Here is a 7183-nt window from a genome sequence, read left to right as displayed (position 1 = left end):
ATGAAATTTGCTTTTTTCTGTTAAAATATGCATTGAAATTTCTTGGACTTTGTACTCATATTCAAATTTGCCAGTCATTGCATAATTTTCATATGTTGTACTTTATTTGAAACCATTATGCTTTATTGGTATATATTCATGCATTTGTCTTGTTTATTGGCTTATTTATTTATTTTTGTGAACTACCCATATGACATTACTTTTTATACTTTGTGAATAAATACGACGAGTGATCATTTTTGTGTAGTATAAATTATTAGGCCTACATATGTTAACCTAGGCTTATAAAACCGACGAAGTCAGCAATGCTACAAGGTAAGGTGAAATGTAAATAAGTGCTTTTAATAGGATCAATAGTCAGATTTAACACTGTAAAGAAAACATTTTGATGGCAGCATGTGAAGTACCAGTTTGGACGTGGTAAGTACGTTATAAATACGTTTTTTCACAACGTTGCAAAAACGTTTTTACAACGTCTCCTTCCAACGTTTTAAAAACGTTATAAAAACGTTTTTGTGTCTGATTGAGCAGTCGGGCACAGTATCTCTCCACCGACTGCACTGACCAAAAGCATGATGGGAAACACCTGGATGACGACACAGATTAAAGCTCATTGGTTCAGACAACAGTGATGTTGGGCTCTCTTCTAAAATGTGTTATTTTTTAATCTAATATCATGTGATTATGTGTTTAAATTATGCATGAATATTCCCAAACACTATGCCAGTGTGATCTCTGTGTGAGATATGTGATTGTTGTCATATTCCTATAAAAATCTAAAACACACATTTGTATTAAAGTAAAAATGGATAATAAATACACCTTTCGTATGGAATTAAATAGCGAGTACTTTGAGTGTCTTATTCATCATATTTATTTTCATATAAAAACAACAGAGCTGAAATTATATCATGTTTATCAGCAGCACGTGAGTGTGATAACGCGATATCCGTCTTTGATCTCGTAGGTGTCTGTTCTACTTCTCCAGGTCAGAACTGTCCGTCTTGACTGCACTTATTTCACTGCAGCCCCTACTGTCACCTACATTTCACTGCGGTCAAGCCAGCCGCGCTTCAAAAATACACGGTCAAGCCAGCCGCACTTTTTTTTTTGCTTGCGCGTGTAATCGTGCACTTACGGTACGGGTACTGAGAGCAGGCAAAATGCATGTAAAGAAGCTGTCAAACCGGCGTTTCCTATATACTTTTTATTCGTATGTTTATAAATACTTTACATTAGTCCATAAACGTTTATATTGTATTTTAATTATTCTAAATAATTTGTTAATGTAAAAAAATAATACTATTAATGTGTTTTATTCCGTTTTTTTTTATTTTGATGTGTGTGTGTGTGTGTGTGTGTAGGCTCTCTCTCTCACACTGACTATAAATAGAAGAAGAAAAAGCCGTCACACCGGCGTTTCCTTTTAGTTTATGTAATTTTGTGCATAAACGTTTGTATTTGTACATTATTCAAAATAATTTATTAATGTTAATAAATGTTAATATAAATGTTTTTTATTTAATCTTTTATTTTAATGTTTGTATGTGTGTGTGTGTGTGTGTGTATATATATATATATATATATATATATATATATATATATATATATATAATGTTTGTAAATACTTTTACTTTGATCCTGGCTATCAGTGTATTAATTTCAAGTCATTTTACTGTACAGTTTCAGTGAAAATTAAAGGCAAAATCATCCCAAACATACTTGCACTTGTATAATTTCCTTATATAGGTTAGCTCATACACAACAACATATGTGTCCTAGCACTTGGATTATTTCCATATATTTAAATACTCATAAAAAATATTCATCTATAGGTTAGCTCATTCTTTCACTCCATCTGTATTCAGAGTGACCCTGACTATCACTGTAGTTATTTTCAAGACATTTTACTGTATAGTTTTGGAGAAAATTAGAAATAAAATCACCCTAAACTACAAAATGAGTCCTATAGCACTTGCACTGTATCCCATTTTCCAACACTCATAAAAAATATTCCTCTATAGGTTAGCTCATTCTTTCACTCCATCTGTATTCAGAGTGACCCTGACTATCACTGTAGTTATTTTCAAGACATTTTACTGTATAGTTTTGGAGAAAATTAGAAACAAAATCACCCTAAACAACAAAATGAGTCCTATAGCACTTGTATCCCATTTTCCAACACTCATAAAAAATATTCCTCTATAGGTTAGCTCATTCTTTCACTCCATCTGTATCTGTATTCAGAGTGACCCTGACTATCACTGTAATTATTTTTAAGACATTTTACTGTATAGTTTTGGAGAAAATTAGAAATAAAATTACCCTAAACTACAAAATGAGTCCTATAGCACTTGCACTGTCCCATTTTCCAACACTCATAAAAAATATTCCTCTATAGGTTAGCTCATTCTTTCACTCCATCTGTATTCAGAGTGACCCTGACTATCACTGTAGTTATTTTCAAGACATTTTACTGTATAGTTTTGGAGAAAATTAGAAACAAAATCACCCTAAACTACAAAATGAGTCCTATAGCACTTGCACTGTATCCCATTTTCCAACACTCATAAAAAATATTCCTCTATAGGTTAGCTCATTCTTTCACTCCATCTGTATTCAGAGTGACCCTGACTATCACTGTAGTTATTTTCAAGACATTTTACTGTATAGTTTTGGAGAAAATTAGAAATAAAATCACCCTAAACTACAAAATGAGTCCTATAGCACTTGCACTGTATCCCATTTTCCAACACTCATAAAAAATATTCCTCTATAGGTTAGCTCATTCTTTCAATTGATCTGTATTCAGAGTGACCCTGACTATCACTGTAATTATTTTTAAGACATTTTACTGTATAGTTTTGGAGAAAATTAGAAATAAAATCACCCTAAACTACAAAATGAGTCCTATAGCACTTGCACTGTATCCCATTTTCCAACACTCATAAAAAATATTCCTCTATAGGTTAGCTCATTCTTTCACTCCATCTGTATTCAGAGTGACCCTGACTATCACTGTAATTATTTTCAAGACATTTTACTGTATAGTTTTGGAGAAAATTAGAAATAAAATCACCCTAAACTACAAAATGAGTCCTATAGCACTTGCACTGTATCCCATTTTCCAACACTCATAAAAAATATTCCTCTATAGGTTAGCTCATTCTTTCAATTGATCTGTATTCAGAGTGACCCTGACTATCACTGTAGTTATTTTCAAGACATTTTACTGTATATTTTTTGGAGAAAAACAATAACAAAATCACCCTAAACAACAAAATGAGTCCTATAGCACTTGCACTGTATCCCATTTTCCAACACTCATAAAAAATATTCCTCTATAGGTTAGCTCATTCTTTCAATTGATCTGTATTCAGAGTGACCCTGACTATCACTGTAGTTTTGGAGAAAAACAATAACAAAATCACCCTAAACCACAAAATGCATCCTGTTATTTGCACTGTATCCCATTTTTGTTTAGGGTGATTTTGTTATTGTTTTTCTCCAAAACTATACAGTAAAATGTCTTAAAAATAACTACAGTGATAGTCAGGGTCACTCTGAATACAGATGGAGTGAAAGAATGAGCTAACCTATAGAGGAATATTTTTTATGAGTGTTGGAAAATGGGATACAGTGCAAGTGCTATAGGACTCATTTTGTAGTTTAGGGTGATTTTATTTCTAATTTTCTCCAAAACTATACAGTAAAATGTCTTGAAAATAACTACAGTGATAGTCAGGGTCACTCTGAATACAGATGGAGTGAAAGAATGAGCTAACCTATAGAGGAATATTTTTTATGAGTGTTGGAAAATGGGATACAGTGCAAGTGCTATAGGACTCATTTTGTAGTTTAGGGTGATTTTATTTCTAATTTTCTCCAAAACTATACAGTAAAATGTCTTGAAAATAACTACAGTGATAGTCAGGGTCACTCTGAATACAGATGGAGTGAAAGAATGAGCTAACCTATAGAGGAATATTTTTTATGAGTGTTGGAAAATGGGATACAGTGCAAGTGCTATAGGACTCATTTTGTAGTTTTAGGTGATTTTGTTTCTAATTTTCTCCAAAACTATACAGTAAAATGTCTTGAAAATAACTACAGTGATAGTCAGGGTCACTCTGAATACAGATGGAGTGAAAGAATGAGCTAACCTATAGAGGAATATTTTTAATGAGTATTTAAATATATGGAAATAATCCAAGTGCTAGGAGCCATTTTGCAGTTTAGGGTGATTTTATTTCTAATTTTCTCCAAAACTATACAGTAAAATGTCTTGAAAATAATTACAGTGATAGTCAGGGTCACTCTGAATACAGATCAATTGAAAGAATGAGCTAACCTATAGAGGAATATTTTTTATGAGTGTTTAAATATATGAAAATAATACAAGTGCTAGGAACTATTTTGTTGTTTAGGGTGACTTTCTTCTACTTTTCTTTTTGTCGTATTGTATTGTATTTTAATTATGCAGCCACTGGATAAATAATTTCCTTCGGGATTAATAAAGATTTATCTTATCTTATTTTGTTATTGTGTTTCTCCAAAACTATACAGTAAAATGTCTTGAAAATAACTACAGCGATAGTCAGGGTCATTCTGAAAAAACATCAATTGAAAGAATAAGATAACCTACAGAGGAAATTTTTTTATGAGTATTTAAATATATGGAAATAATCCAAGTGCTAGGACACATATGTTGTTGTGTATGAGCTAACCTATATAAGGAAATTATACAAGTGCAAGTATGTTTGGGATGATTTTGCCTTTAATTTTCACTGAAACTGTACAGTAAAATGACTTGAAATTAATACATTGATAGCCAGGATCACTTTGAACAAATGTGAATTTAAAGAATGAGCAAATCTGTAAAGAAAAGTGTTTAAAAATTGGGATATATATATATATATATATATATATATATATATATATATATATATATATATATATATATATATATATATAAACACTGGAAAAACAAAACAAAAAATAAATAAAAAACATTAATGTTAACATTTCTCAACATTAATAAATTATTTAGAATTATTAATGTACAATACAAACGTTTATGTAGAAATTTAAAGTATTTACAAACACACACACACACACATATATATATATATATATATATATATATATATATATATATATATATATATATATACACACACACACATACATACAAACATTAAAATAAAAGATTAAATAAAACACATTTATATTAACATTTATTAACATTAATAAATTATTTTTAATAATGTACAAATACAAACGTTTATGCACAAAATTACATAAACTAAAAGGAAACGCCGGTGTGACGGCTTTTTCTTCTTCTATTTATAGTCAGTGTGAGAGAGAGAGCCTACACACACACACACACACACACATCAAAATAAAAAAAAACGGAATAAAACACATTAATAGTATTATTTTTTTACATTAACAAATTATTTAGAATAATTAAAATACAATATAAACGTTTATGGGCTAATGTAAAGTATTTATAAACATACGAATAAAAAGTATATAGGAAACGCCGGTTTGACAGCTTCTTTACATGCATTTTGCCTGCTCTCAGTACCCGTACCGTAAGTGCACGATTACACGCGCAAGCAAAAAAAAGTGCGGCTGGCTTGACCGTGTATTTTAAGGCGCGGCTGGCTTGACCGCAGTTACATTTCAGACGAGACGAGGCGCATCTCAAACGAGCCTGTAGCGATCATCGTCTCATCTCCTTCGTGGAGGTCGGACAATCTGGTAAGCTGTAAAAAACGCTCTTTATCCCAGTTTGAGCAATATACATATTGATGGACTGATCTGATGGACCCAGACACGGCGCCGAACGAGTCTACGCCGTTTTTCAGCCTTCCATAGCACATACACCACAGCTACCCTCTTAACAAAATCCATGTCAGCCATTTCGCAACGAGACTGGAGCCGCCTGGCAGAAGCCCCTCCCATGACGCAAATTTGCGTCTGTTGTCAAGTGAATTTCACGCAAAATGAAGCGAATTTCACGCGTGATTGAAGCGAGTAAACTCAAAATGTTCAAGCGTCCAACTACGCGCGAATAGCGTGATTTATTCGCGTAAATCGCGTCTGGTGTGAACGCACCGTTACACTCTGGCTTTATGTTGCTCATGCTAGCCATATTGTAAGCTTGAATATAAACTACTGTTTAAACGTTTAATTAGACCGATGACAGCGAAATCACCGTCAGTGTATGTGGAAATAATAATTTCCGCATTTTCCCCTCGAGCAACAGACCTGTAAATTGTGTCATTTGCTCACTATTGGTGTTAAAGGTGTTTTTTACATGCTTGCTTTTTATGCTAGTTAACGTTACCTTTCATTCACAAATAAGATCTGCTTCGTTTTAACAAATCTTTTAATAAATAAGTGGTTAATTTTCTTTAGGTCCTGACTGCCAGTGAACCAGGCAATGATTCAGTGAGTTACTTATAAGAAAAGATGCTCATTTGTTACTACCTAGACTAAATATTTTATTTATTGTTGTAAAACTAACATACTTTTTGTCAGCAGGTGGAGAGATAGTCTGGGCAGCACCAAGCCGACAACTATTATGATTATGAGTAGGGATGATTATCGAGAACAGGTAACGTTACTGATTTGGCTCCTGACTTGTTCAGTACTGAAAAACTGATATAAGCTACAGGACCAACAGTGCTGCTATTGGTGTTTTTGTAATGTTAATTCTTTCCTCTTTAGACATAACTGCATATCATCCAAACCATCTCTAAATGAATGGCTGCAAGGATCCAGGATCAAGAGATCATCCATCATGAAAACTGTGTTTCATAGGAATCAGTGAATCCTGGGTGACAAACTAAACCTCATTGTTTCAGTGACGCAACTATAGATTTAAATTGATTTTAGTGGCTTATATGTTTATATTTCAGGCCTGCCTGACCATTCTGTTGCCCTAGATGTGAAGACACGCTGGAACTGCATTTGGTTGAAAGAGTTGTGCATCGATATCCAGACATACAAGAAGCCTTCCTGAACCCACACGACAAAATGCTCAGGAGGAGAGGCAGGTAATCCACAGGGCTGGATTTCACAATTTACTCATAGCTAGATAGATATCACTTAAAGGAGAAGAATACTTCCAGATCAAAAATTAGGGGTGCACTGATACCGTATGTGGTACTGT

General features: G+C 33.0%; 1 long non-coding RNA gene across 1 annotated transcript; it reads left to right on the top strand.

Moving 5' to 3' along the window:
- Positions 1–6424: 6424 nt before the first annotated feature.
- Positions 6425–6948, top strand: LOC127158357 (uncharacterized). The gene is made up of 4 exons (XR_007826144.1): positions 6425–6459; positions 6550–6625; positions 6739–6848; positions 6930–6948. It is a non-coding gene; the product is annotated as an uncharacterized LOC127158357 (long non-coding RNA).
- The last annotated feature ends 235 nt before the right edge of the window (positions 6949–7183 follow it).

Source organism: Labeo rohita, unplaced genomic scaffold, assembly GCF_022985175.1.
Source record: "Labeo rohita strain BAU-BD-2019 unplaced genomic scaffold, IGBB_LRoh.1.0 scaffold_1478, whole genome shotgun sequence".
NCBI lineage: Eukaryota > Metazoa > Chordata > Actinopteri > Cypriniformes > Cyprinidae > Labeo > Labeo rohita.
Note: the sequence above shows the minus strand (reverse complement) of the source record. Positions and strands in the feature narration are given on the sequence as shown.